This window comes from Takifugu flavidus, chromosome 13 (assembly GCF_003711565.1).
Source record: "Takifugu flavidus isolate HTHZ2018 chromosome 13, ASM371156v2, whole genome shotgun sequence".
NCBI lineage: Eukaryota > Metazoa > Chordata > Actinopteri > Tetraodontiformes > Tetraodontidae > Takifugu > Takifugu flavidus.
Window position 1 is genome coordinate 2,068,352 of NC_079532.1, and position 13,880 is coordinate 2,082,231.

General features: G+C 40.6%; 1 long non-coding RNA gene and 1 other non-coding gene across 2 annotated transcripts; both read left to right on the forward strand.

The window, feature by feature from the left end:
- Window positions 1-20: 20 nt before the first annotated feature.
- On the forward strand, window positions 21-93 carry trnar-ucg (transfer RNA arginine (anticodon UCG)). The gene has a single exon. It is a non-coding gene; the product is annotated as a tRNA-Arg (tRNA).
- A 1,940-nt stretch (window positions 94-2,033) lies between these two features.
- LOC130536540 (uncharacterized) lies at window positions 2,034-10,269 on the forward strand. The gene is made up of 4 exons (XR_008953402.1): window positions 2,034-2,173; window positions 3,298-3,473; window positions 4,892-5,191; window positions 10,039-10,269. It is a non-coding gene; the product is annotated as an uncharacterized LOC130536540 (long non-coding RNA).
- The last annotated feature ends 3,611 nt before the right edge of the window (window positions 10,270-13,880 follow it).

Consider the following 13,880-nt stretch of genomic DNA (forward strand, 5'->3'; position numbering starts at 1 on the left):
AATCGTCCACATCGTTCGGTGACCGCGTGGCCTAATGGATAAGGCGTCTGACTTCGGATCAGAAGATTGCAGGTTCGAGTCCTGTCGCGGTCGACTTCGACGTCTTTTTACACAAAATTTGACTTTTAATTTCATCACTCGCATTGCATTTCTACCTCTCTGAACGACTGCACTACGTGTTAATCTGAACAACCATTTTTAAAAAAAAAAAACTCATATATACAAACACGTCATTTTAAAAAGGACAGATCCATTTCGAGCGTGATGAGGATGTGCTTTCGTGGTTTGCGCTGGTGGCGTTTTCGCTTCAAGCGGTGGTGGTTATCGCCGGGGAAAATTGTTGCCCATTGCCCACCACGAACAGGAGAGGGAGGCAAAGAGCTCATTTAGTTGAACCTCATCTGGGTTCTTGTGCAGTCATAAGATGAGAATGGCAAATACGTTTACAGTCAGACCTATAATTATCAACATGGGCATGATACATGTTTTAATTTTTCTTTTATGTGTGAAATAATTAACATTGTGAGTTGTTTTTCTGAGGTCTACAGTGTCTATGATACAATAGGAAAATCCGACTGGGCTCCCAACTTTATATATTCGCACAAAAAACTAGTAAGGAACTCTGCATAGAATAACCCTAATTCTCAAATCAGAAATGCCATATTCTTGAAATAATTGTTTTAAATTGTATCATTGCTGTTCTTTAGGTCTCCCCTATATATCAGACTGGCTTCAACAAAAGAATGTGGGACATCCCAGTGGAATAACAATGTGGAGAAATAATATTACTACAAGCAATAATGCATAAATTCGAATGAAAGTGCATAAAAGAATAGTGGGACATAGCGTGCTTAAAATGGGTAAACATGGTAAGATGGTAAATTTTTAAAATTATTAAGTTCAATTAATAATGGTGAGGTAGTTGTACTGCAGCATAAATCTAAAGTTTAGAATTCAATTATACGTAAAGAACTAGAAAAAGCAAAACTGACATTTTTACTTTCTTTACAGAAAAGAAGGCCAAATGAATATGGAACAACATTTCTAACGTGCTTTTGTCTGTTTTCTTCACATTAAAAGCCATCCAAATTTGTTTTCAAATATTAAAAAGAAGATTTGGAGGAAACACGTTCAAATTTGGTCGAGGCATCAGGCGCCTATACAAAAGCATGAGATCACAAAGATGTAATATTAAACAGGAGTGCTCACTCCTTTGCCCTACTTCTAAAAGGCTGTCGAGACATTTCGGCGGGAATCCAACTTTGTGGAGCATCGAAACTAAAATTGAAATTGCACAGTCACATATATATTTTCAAATGTTACATAGCGACTACGGGGAAAACCGATCTGATCTCCACAAAATAGTTATGCTTCGGGATTTTATCAAATGTTCATTACTGTGCCAATTTTTTTTGTTTTTAAAATGATAAATAGGCAAATTATAAAGTGGATTTTTAAAAGTCCTGTATATATTCAAGCTGCTAATTATTAAAGCTCGCACAAAAGTAAGGATTATGTTAAGAATACTGCCCAACACAACTGAATATCTCTTCAGTGAAGCAGGCCCAAGAAAATAAATATTTTTACATCCTCTGGTATTTTCAGATATTACAGTTGGCACACAATAATAGGAAACTATGCAAAAACGATATATGTTCATTAGTTTGTTCATATATCAACCAATGGTCCTGCTTTTACTACTCCGCTTTAAGTCTGAACCATCACGCCACAGTTTCAAATACAACCTGGATCTGAAAATTTTGAGTCACTACAGCACAGTAAAATTATAAGGGCACCATTCTGATGAAAACATTCCTATATGCTTTGAAATATTGATAAAATAAAATAAATCCATATATATATATGGAATAGGGAATAGGGAGAAGGATGTCTGATGTACTCGTGCGATCTTTGATGCCAGCCGGCTCTCTGATTGGCCCACACGCTGATTTGGTCCTCTCATGACGTCATTGCGGTCGCGAATAGACTCGGTGAGCTGAGAGGAGGAGAGGCAGAAGCTGGAGGAGGATGAGAACGGCATCAACTGTGCTCTGTTTCGCTGAACCTCCACAAGGGCCCGATGGATGTAAATAAATCCATCTGGAAAAAATTTTACGCATTGAAGTTGAAGACATATGTCTGTGGAGTCCCCTTTTTTTTCTCTTTGCAACCGGTAAGAGACGCCTGGGAATTCATATTGTTGTTACATTTTTATCTGGTTTGAACCTGTTTTATCGTCATGCCCATGTGTCTTAGTCGCTGAATTTAGTCTTGGTGTAGCTTTTTTTTATTTAATTTTGGAGTGCGAGGTAATCTTATGTACACAACAAGGAAAATAGTTTAATAGTAAACCATTAAAAGCTGCGGTAAATATTGAAATATGTCATTTAGTTCATTGTGACTATCTACATTTGTTTGACTTGAAGTAGTCGACTTTATTTTAACTAGGCCTTTCGTAACTCTCATCAAACGTGCAGATCAGATTCCCTCGGGACCAGAGAAAGAAACCTAACGATTTGAAGCCGAGTTGAAATTTGACAGCATTTAAAACAAACTTTAGTTTAGATAAGTTCAGAGTTTCGCTTGCTGCTGCTGCATCAGAAACCCTTCTCCTTCCAACTGCTGTCTCAGGTTCACCGTCAGGTTTATCTTAGCAACCTAATCATTTCAGACAAAAATGAACAGTATCACACTTCATACGATTATATTAATTGGATTTAGAACATTTGTAGTTTATCGTAAAAATGGCTTTAAAGATATGACGCAATTGCTGTATATGACTATTATCATAATCAAAGTTTTTTTTAAAGTTGTCACGTAAATGATCGGCTAATTTTAACGTACATTTAATTCGGGGTTGGTCTACAAGGGGTAGAAAATATTGTCAGTTATGTGATATGACGCTAACTCATAACCGCCGAATTCACGCCTATATCAAGGGAAAAAAATTTAGTTATTAAAAATTTAATTGGAATGAATCTATTAATGGTTCTTGTTATAGTTAGTTTGATGTGATAGCATTTTAAGAACGTATTTAAAGTATAATAGCCTAGAGACGATAGATAATAATGTAAATCAGGCCTATAAATGTATCATTATTGATCAGGCCTTTAACTGGACACCTTAAAGAGATTCCTTCTACCTACAAAGTGTGTTTAACTTAATTTCTGTAAATCTAACAAAGCAGTAGCACGTTCTCCGTTTATCAGTGTAATGAAATGACTGCTGAAAATGAGCTGCGGACGTGTTTTATGAATATTTCTGGCCTAATGGTCCGTGTTCACCTCCTTCCAACAGGCTACCGTGTCAGGCTGCAGCCTGTGAGACGTTCAGGAGCTGTGTTTCTGTCTTTGGTTATCTAGCTGTATGAGTGTTAAATACCTGTCATAAAGCTAGATAACCGAAAGTAGAAATCTTTTCCATAACGACGTTTTCAGCCGTCGGAGATGGTTTTAGTGTTCACCTTTGAGAAGGTAAGAACTAGGTTTGGTTTTTGTCCCTCCCATTTTTAATCGACTTGAGTATAAATGGAAAATGCAAAGTGCGGTAAACGTGAACTGAATGTGTATCATTTTCCTTTTAAGTGTATGTGATTTAAGACAAACGTCTTATAAATAGGCAGTAGACTTTAAGGTATATTTAGGAACCATTTATATATATAAAAATAAACTTTATTGAAGTAGATCATCAAAACAAGGCTTGAAAGTCTGAAAAGTTGATAAGTAATCTTTTTATCTGTTTGTGTTATACAATATATGTTTTTCCCTTACTAAACTTTACAGCATTAAATTGATTTATGATTTATAAGGCTTAAAATGGATATACTGAGAAGAATGTGTAGCTTTTATATCGTTTTTAAAAAAATATATATAATTTTTGTTTATTGAAGGGTGGAAGCAGTGGTGTCTCAGCAATTTATAACTGTGCTACACTGACCGTTGTATGTGCGATGTCAGTACCCTGAAACTAAAGCAGCTATCAGCCATTTATCCTTCATTTTAATATTCATTCTAGACTGGAAAAACATCTGGCGTGATTCCTTACTACACATCTGTATGGCAAAGCACATCCTCTTTACATTCAACTTAGCGGCATACTGTTTACTTAATTCCTTTGTTCAATTTGTGAATTCAACCTGTGGTACTTTTTTATAGAAGAAAAGGTAAGCTTAAGGCTTTGTCCTGCATTAATGTCTTTCAACTGCTTGTAATGCAGTCGAGTGGTGTGACAACAGCACACACACACACATACACACACACACACACACACACACACACAAAACTTTAAAGAAAACACTTGGCATGTGTATTTAAAGCAGGCAATTCTGGGACCTTTGGGGTGCATTGTGTCTTGCCTGAAAGAGAAGGCCAGGACCATCCTGTAGATGGATACTGAGGTTTTCAGAGTGGCACTTCAGCATCACTCTCTACACATGCCTAGCTCAGAGAATGCTACTGAAGCCGAAAGAGCACCAAAGTGAGATGAGTTTTCATTCACTGTGTTAACTAGCTATTGCAGAGGAGATCGCTGTCAAACCAGGCTAATTGCTTTGCTTCACAGTGAGATATTGGCTATGTGAAAAGGCCGTGGGCTGAGATTTGTCCTGAACTTTGCCTGGTGTAATGCTGCTGAATGAAGAGAGGAGGAAATGCTGCAGACTTCCTGGTTTCATCCTTTGACACATGTTTGATGCAAATGAGTCTTCAAATGCAATTATTGGTGCTGAAAAAACACCTAATCTGCCCTTTGAAAATTCCTGGCCGTAGATTTATTTTTGTGCTGCATAAGAGGAAAATCTTTTTATATCATATCCTAGACTTATGAGGCTTATTTATACTGATACATTGTCAGTTTTAATTCCTCTGCTTTCTTGTTTATGATCTTGTTGCAGACCTCCGATTAAAAACGGTGAATAATCGAGGACCGCTTAAGACACCGCAATTTTTTTTTTAAAAAACGGTCGATGCAGAATCGCCACCTCCTCTTCATTCGCCTCTTGCCTTCCCCCACCCTCTCATCCTTTTTTAACCAAGAGCCCCTGGTGCCATCTGTACTGCCAACGGGGGATGCGTCAACTGTGCCAAGAGGAGGACAAAGACCCTGCCAGATCATTGGAGTAGAGGCGCGCTCTGAAGGAGCCATCTTGGGAGATGTTGCCGCGACACCTAAAATGGCTGGGCTGGCATATGAGGTGAGCTGCATCATGTGCTGGGTGCCAGTGCTGATGGTGGTGGGCAGGAGTCAGAAAAGTGTGTGTGTGTGTCTGTGTGTGTGTGTGAGAGGATGTTGGGGGATGGGGAAGCAAGGAAGAGTTTATCAATCCCTCCCCAGTCACATATGGCCTCTCTCTTTTCCTCTCTTCTATCTTCTGCTCCAACTAATTAGCAGTAAAGGGGTGATGTGAGGGGGTGGTCAATGAAGGAGGGTGGTGATGGTTGGTGGCGTCGGTGGGGGTTGCAAACAAAATTAATGAGCTGGCACTCGCTGAAGGAAACCTGCCATCCTCTTCTGTCATGGTGCTTCTTTGCTCTGCGCCAGGCTGAACAGGTCATTTTATTTACAAAAAATAAAAATCTAATTGAATTTTTAAACAGCATCTTACTATGTGGAACACCTCAGATAAATTCTGTCAGGGTGAGGGTGATAATTTCCTGTTTATGAAAGCTTGCAACCTCTGCTATTAGATGAATAGATTTAATCTATCGTAAAAACCACACGTTCACCTGCAAATCATTTGGTACTTCATAGTATTAGCAAATTATGATCATCTCTATAAAGACATTTTAAATTGTATGGTATTTGCTCTTATAGCTAGAATTTTACTTTTATGTCCAAATTATTCATACATAATGTTAAAATAAACATGCTGAGTCCCAAACTGTTGTTAAAATACATGTTATTTCTCACTGGAAGAGATATGGATCATCATTTTTGTTTTAAATTTAAATAAAAAATGTAACAATTATATAGACCCTGGACTGATGTTTATTGATAAATTCTATACACTTCCATTGGCCAATTGGCACCAAAGTCTTCAGTGTCAATAGGATTAAAATGTAGTCGTAACCTCATTTTCATGGTTTCAAAATGAGACATCAAACATATTAATATCAGTGACAATAATGGGGTAAACGGAATAGGAAGTCAGGTTTTCTGCACCGGTATTAAAAGAATGATCAATTATTTGTGCTATAACTGCAGTACAGCATGTCACAAAGGTGCTACACAGTCGTGTGAACTCCAAACGTGAAATCACACATTTAAAACATCATCACCTTCTTCTAAAATCTGAAGCCTGGTCATTCTCAGAACTCTGTTTCCTCCTCCGTCACTGCATCCTCACACACACTAACTGTGTGGCTACTCCTTTATGGCGTAGAGTGGGGGGGGGGCTCTGAGGTTTACCTGAAGCAGAAAAGAGACACGTGAGCATGTGTGTCCAGGCCAACATGTGCAGCTGCAGCGAGTGTGTTTGTTAATGAACGGTGCCGTGCGTTTTCACATTAACATTCTAGCCCTCTCTCTCTCTCTCTCCATCCTTCTTCCCTCAATAGCTGTATAGTCTCCCCCCCCGTCCTCCATAAAGGCCTCCGTTCCCACCATTGTGGGAGCTGGTTCTGCCGTGAGCCGGGGCTGGGGGCAGGGTGGGAAAGACCCTCCAGACTAGACATGAGCAGATGCCTGAGACATTAGACTGTCGTGTGGATCACTGGGGTCGGGCGAGCTGCCGAGTTTTAATGCATGTGCAAGCGCTTCTGTGTTTGATATGTGTGTGTGTTTGGGGGGGGGTTGCCAGGCCCTAGAGTGCCACCTGACTGTTCATTAGTCTTTTCAGCCTGCTCTGCATGTCTGAAAGACATGGAGATTCTGGGCTCTTTCCTCCACGGTGAGAAAGATTTTGCTGGCATTAGAGATGTCTTCATGAATGATATATGCATATACTGTAGGTGCTCCGGCCTGCACACTATACCGGTTATGGTTCGCGATCATATTCACCGACAGGAAAGATCTATTTTCTAGTCATTGTAGTTTATCACATTTATCTTTGCTCAGGTAATCACTTACACGTGATCAGTTATGATTGGTAAAACCTTATGAGGGAGGATGGCGGCCCAAAGCATCTCTAAGAGTGACTCAGCTAAGGTAATGGTTGGGGCTCACAAGCGGAGTGAGGCAACCTGCACAACCAATGTGGATAATTATTATTAATGATCTCCATACTGTGCATACACCTCTGTAAGATATATATGCACAGCCTACGTGTCGAGAATACAGCCCCTCATTATTCATGTGAAAGACCCACAGTTGTCTTTATAATTGCATTTTGTGCTGGTCGCGTGTGTGATACGCTGCACATTGCCTCATGTAGATTTGACAGTGGAGAGACAGCGAGGTGAAGTTGGGAAATTAATCTTGGTGATATGGCGACATGCATAAAGGAGCCAGCGGTGGTACCCGGGAAGCCATATTTGAGCTGCCGCGGCTTTGCCTGCTTGTGCATTTTCTGTTGAAGCTAGCATGTGTAGCATTGCCACATGGAAGCAATATGCAGCTGTGAAGATGGAGGAGAGGGTGTGTGTGTGTATCTCTGTGTCTCTGTGTGTGGTGCGGGGGGGGGGCGGCAAAGCGCTTTCATTCCTAGCCGCAGGATCAGACACGTTGATAGTCTGGAAGACATGGGTGGTATTTATTAATGTAATGCTAATTGCAGTACACAATTGACGGAGAACGAGGTTTAGGGAACGACCACAGTGTTGAAATATACAATCAAGGTGAGCGTGTCTTCTTCTAGGATAGCTGGTTTTAATCAGCTAAGGAGATGGTTTTCAGTTAAGATGGGCTGAAAGCTGAGCGGATAAACAGCTGCGAGGTCACCGTGTCAGGAGGATTTAGGTTGTAAACACACCATAGCAGACGACTTAAATATTACATTTTCAATCCTGTATATAACATTTAATGAAATGGCACGCAAATGGTATTCCCGTCCTGAAAAATGTCAGAATACAGACAATTATCTTTCTCCTCTCAGTGTTTGTCATTATGAGTCCCATTTTGATTCTGTGTTGAGAGAAAATAATAATGTTCAACATGATGAAGTGACAGCAGTTTTATTTCTCTGCAAGCACAAAATCTTGGCACAGAGCCTTGGCTACTTCTTTTAGATTTTTTTTTTACACCTTATCAATATTTTAGCAGCTCTGCTGTGATTTATAAAATCTAGCTCGCAGGCTGCCCAAAGTCTTGGACGGGGTCCAATGTGGGTCAAGCAAGGCTCATCGAGGCTGGTTAATGCATTTTTTGTGGAGACTAATCTAGCACAAAGCCTGACATTAAGTATCTTAGAGGAAGATGGAGAGAACTTTCTACACGTCGGGGTTAGGATTATGTCTGCCGGCTGTGGCGTTCCTGCCTGGGGGCCCTGTACGCTCCAATGAAAGTGGGCAGAATTAGGTGACTGGCTCTTTGTAATAATAACGGGAGATAAGGGTGAGAAGAATTAGGGGAATCCTTAGCGTGACCTCATTTATACGTCTTTTTACTTGCGGTAAAGTATCAGATCAACACAATAGCAAAGGTTAGTGCAGTTAAAGCTCAGAAGCAATATGTCCACAGGTCCCACTGTCAGTCAAGTTCAAGTTCACGGGGAACCGCATGTGTAGGCGTTCCGTAGGACCAACATGGCTACTGGAGTGTAAGAGAAAGCAGGGGCAGCACTGAGGCTGGTGATGGATGTGGGGTACGTAGCCTTTGACCTCTACTAAGGTTGCTATGGGAAAGAGGCCGGTTCGCTTAGTAATGAACGCCTGAAAAGGCCGAACTGTCAAAGCTGTCCAGCAGACGTCACTTCCTTGCACCACACAACACACACACACAGAAGATGGCCTGCGTGAGCATGTGTGAATGTTGGTTTCTGAGTGTGTGTGTGTGTGGGGTGGGGTGGGGGGTGGGGGGGTGGAACAGTGAGGAGCAACAGTTGTCAGAAAATGGATTGACCTTTGGTTTGCAAAAAATCTGCATCTTCTTTAAGTTCAAAATCAGCCACGCTGCGGTTTTAGATACTTTATCGGGTAGAGAATGACAGCGGCCACGTTTGACCTAAGCATCAAATCTGTGTCTACACTTAAACAGTTGTGCGTTTTCCCAATAACAGATCATATGTTCCATGCTGTAGCATATTTATCAAATTAAGGGGTAAATCCATGGCTGAGGCTACTCTCATTTGATCCTTTCTCTCTCCATCTGCCTGGATAGGCTGGAATCCCGAATAATGCAAGCTCATGTCAGTGTCGGTGAGACAGCATATCAGAGAGAGCGCGCACAAACCTCCGACTGTTTTATGTGCGTGTTTCGCTGTCCCCTCTGCAAAATGTGTGTCCTTATTCAAGGTTGCATTCATTCGGGGGGGGGGGGGGGAGACTCCAGAATAAAAGAGCGCGTATTTGCATACGCTGCATGCTGTCTGCAAGAGAGGGAGCAGTCAAAAAAAGATGTCAGAGGTGGACAAAGAGAACGAGGACAAATCCTTCATTGTGGGGTTGGTGGGAGAAAGGGATTGTCTGAATTGGGGAGTGGGTGAAAATTGACAGAGAAAGATTTCAGGCTGGTTCCCTGTAGGGATAAAAGCCTTGGGATCTCTCCACAGAGGGAGCCTGAAAATGGGAGAAGAACAACATGCAGAGCTCAGGGGTCTGTTTTTACTGACCATGAAAAGGAGTTTGTTTTTCTCAGACGCCACCCAACATTTCTGCTGCACACTCCAGAAAATATATTGAAAGGTGGCCGAAATGTAATCAGCCTTGTTTTACAAGAAAGCACCTTCATTGCTGGCATTTTAGCACTTTTTTTTGTTGTTGCCCTAATCAGTTTTATTGTATGTTACATGAAGTGCTTAGCAATTTGCTGCCTATGAAAAAAAAGGACAAACATTTCAATGAATACTTTGCATTTTGTGTGTGGTGCACACACTTTAGTTTTAATAAATTGAAATGTAAAATGTGCCTTGATTGTTGCATTAATGATTTGTCATTGTTTCCTCAGGCCAGGACAGAAGCTACAGAATGCTCCATACACCCCTGCCCTGGCTGAAGAATTACATCCTAATCATCAGCAAATACACAATCTTGATGTATTAAACAACCTACAACCCTATTTTGTTATTTACCCTATGATTCATATCATATGAATGTATACGTTTTTTTTTAATCACACATTTCTATTTCTGCTTTTAAAATTTCTCCTAAATTGTCATAATAAAACCACCATAAAACAGTTTGTCTCACAAGTTTGCTTCACTATAGAAATCACAAATTATCTCAAAGTTAAAATGTTTTACATGGAATATTTCCCACCTCAAATATTTAATAAATCCTGATTAAACAAAGACAGCCAACTCAACCTGGATTAATATACAAGAGGTTGATGTGAGAAAACGTTAAAGTGACCTTTGCACCAACTTTTTATTATGAGCAGATGGACGTGCGTGTGTTGAATCTGTGAAAGTTCACCAACACACAATGAGCGGCCCTCACGCACAGGTGCTGACAAGGTGTCCTGGATATCTCGTAAATTATTTATCACGAAAACGTAAAAGTTTCTCTTTTTTCCCCTCCTTTTCGTTTCACACCGCGCTGACACGGACACGCGCGTGTGCAAATTTCATTTAAATGTATAGTCGCTCACCAATTAATTCGGTTTTGGGCTCACGCGCACAATGATTGTCGGGGGTCAATCTGTGTCCCGCTGATTTGTGTCCGGAGTCAAACAACAGATGGACACGCGTGGGGTCATCGGGAGATTATTTCCGTCTGAGGTCGCGTGGAAATAAGCGAAAAGCCTCTGGAGCAACTGAGACTCAAGTCCGACCGTGACCCGGATCTATCCGTTCTGAAAATCAGGCCAATCACGTGACCAGCGAAGCGTTTCGTCTTTGATAAAAATTCCTAAAGCGTCTATTTAGAAGGATTTATGCATTGTTTAAAACAGCAAATTGAAATTATGCTTCCACTTTTATGACACGGAAAACGTAAAAATAAATAAATAAAATATTGCAGCTAATTGAATTTAGACGTGCAAGAAATTTTGGATTAAACAAGTGTATTTAAATAGCACCATGCTACACATGATATTTTTTCATCATAAAAATAATGATTAAAAACAACAGAACTATTTTTTTCATGAAGAGGAATTATATTTTAACATCATGCCTATGATTTTTTTTAATTAATCTGGAGATCAGTTCAGATTTTTTGTTTGTTTGTTTTTTATCATGTTTACACAAAAATTTGTTATACTATCGTAAACTATCTTGATTTAATGCCTGATCCTTTTTGGGGGGGTTATTGTTGTTTTTGAACTTAAAAAGAAAAGAGTGCCCAAAGACCTAGCATTAAATGTCTAAGAAAAAAGGTTGGGTGTAAATATTGTGCATTTTCTACTTAAATCTAAACTCATACTCATGCTGCACTGGAGATCTCATTAACTGAGGCCCACGCAGGAGTCAGCATGTTTTCAATCCATCCCAACACAGCAGCTGATTTCGGTGATTAGTTCCCCTCTGAGGATGAATGCAAACCAATTAGTGAAATCAGCCACTGTCGAGACTGCGTGAAACCTGAGCCCAAATGTTCAAATGGTTATGAAAACACTGTTGCACTTGTGTGGTTTTCAGCATTTTTAAAAATATATAATCAGTCTAATTTATTGCATTTACACACTGCAAATCTTAACAGACTTCTTTTAGTTTAACAACACTGCAGAAGGACAGTGTAAACGCTGCAATAACTTCCTGCAGAGGCTTGAATAAGTTTAAAAATTCTGTTAGCTTTTTTGATAAGTGTCCTGGGAGACACCGTGTAAGTGGTCAGAGACCTGTTGGTGAAGTCCCCACAGGTCAGCAGGGGTCAGGGGTCATAATGTGGACAGTCCCCCAGAGGACAATAAACAGGCTGTTGAGATGTTCAGGTCAAGAGCTGTCTGCAAAAGCAACAAAGGTCAAAGGACAATAATTAAGTGGCTATTTCCTCCTATTCCCCAGTGACAACTGGACACGGGTACACAAAGGAAAATGGAGTAAAAAAACCTGTTTACAGAGGTTAATAAGCCTGGTTCATAAAAAGAAAACAACAGATATTTTAAAGGAGACTCCACCAAGATAGTATTCAATAGAGGCAAAATTCTGATTTACTTTGATTTTAAGAGATATGTATGTGTGTATTCAGGCAGGAAAAAATGGCTCCCCCCCAAAAAGACAGGAAAAGTCACAACTCAAGTTGATAAATCCGAACATTTTGGAGGGAAAGTCGTTGGAAGCCATTTACGCCTTTTCCCCATTCAATGAGCTTATGTGTATGTTTCTTTAACATAAGAATAGAGATGGGGCCTGTGAACTCCTCTGACAGTGACCTTCCAGTGAATAGTATCACTCAAGGCCTGCCGGGCTGCCTTTCAGCCAGACCTGAGCCCTGGCTTTGCCTAAACTCCTAATCAGGCTTTTTGAAGGTGTCTCACAAGTCTTTTCCTTCCTGCACGCACCAACTCTGCTCCTTCAGAGGAGTCACTCTGCAGCTCTGCTCCCACACGTTTGTCACCCTTTGTCCAAGACTTAAAAAGGTCCAATCATTGAATACTTTTGTGGTATTAAAATGAGATTTTTATACTTTTTGCAAAATAACCCTAAATAGTATTAATAGCATTCATCAGCAATTACATGCTAAAAAAACCACCCTGAAACATTTATATTTAAAAGGCAATAGGTGCAGTAAAAATCAAATGACAACATATACTGACTTCTCTTCTTTCAAACAATCAATGATAATTCAATGAGAGGGATCAAATTAATGTATATCAACAATTTGAATTAGCAAAATGATTTCTATTGTCCAGCTGATTAATCTTAACATTAAAAACTGTTCAATTTAATCTGAGCACAAGTGATCATGTGTGTGATCACGTGATCATCAAAACCACACATCATCAGACTTAATATTGATTTTTTTTCAACAAATATAAAATCTTTGTTTTCAGTGAATATTCTAAAAAGTTTGTGCGAGGTGCACAATGAGTCCACGCTGATGCACAACCAGCGCTGTGTGCATGCTTGGATGTGGAAACCTCGACAGAGCTGCACACTGAGCGGGTTGGTATTTTTCACAAAGCCATATGAGGATGCAGCTTCTGTTCTGCTCACTAATCTGGCGTCACATGCTGGGAGCTGGCCTCTGATTGGCTGCCGCTGCCGCGTATCAGCAGCCAAAGGTGAAAGGTAAAATGTATTGTGTGGCTGCAGGGAAATGGCACTCGTCATGACTGAGTGTTTAATCCCGCCATGAACAAAGCGAATTTACAGTCAAACAGCTGTTTAAATATTAATAAAAGGCGTCACTTCTACACATATATTTTCCTGTAAATTCATATTCCTGCAGGCAAAGGCATGAAGAAATAAATGCAATAAAAATGGAACCGCTGGTTTTTATTGTCATCATATCGCAATAATTTCATTTCAAGCCTTTCTGGTCCCTCTCTGCCGGAATTCAGTGACACATTCCAACAGGCTCATTTTATGACGATTTACCATTCAGCATTGACACGGGGGACTTGAACCGTGTCTGATGTGTGGCTGCTGTGTTAACCTTTGACCTGGGCTGTCTGGAGGGCCACGGTGACGGGGAGTCAAGGTCAAGGGGAAGTGGGAGGTGGGGCCGGTGTGTGGGAAGCATCTGACGGGTGCGAGATCCCCCCGTCTGGGACCGCAGAAACCAGACAGCTCCAGACGTCTGCTTGAGGGGAGACGATGCTGTGTGTGATCTTTTGGGGAGCCCCTCGTTCCTACCCTGTCTGTTCCCATTCCCCTCAGTTGCCCTGCAGGGGGGACGGAGGGGCAA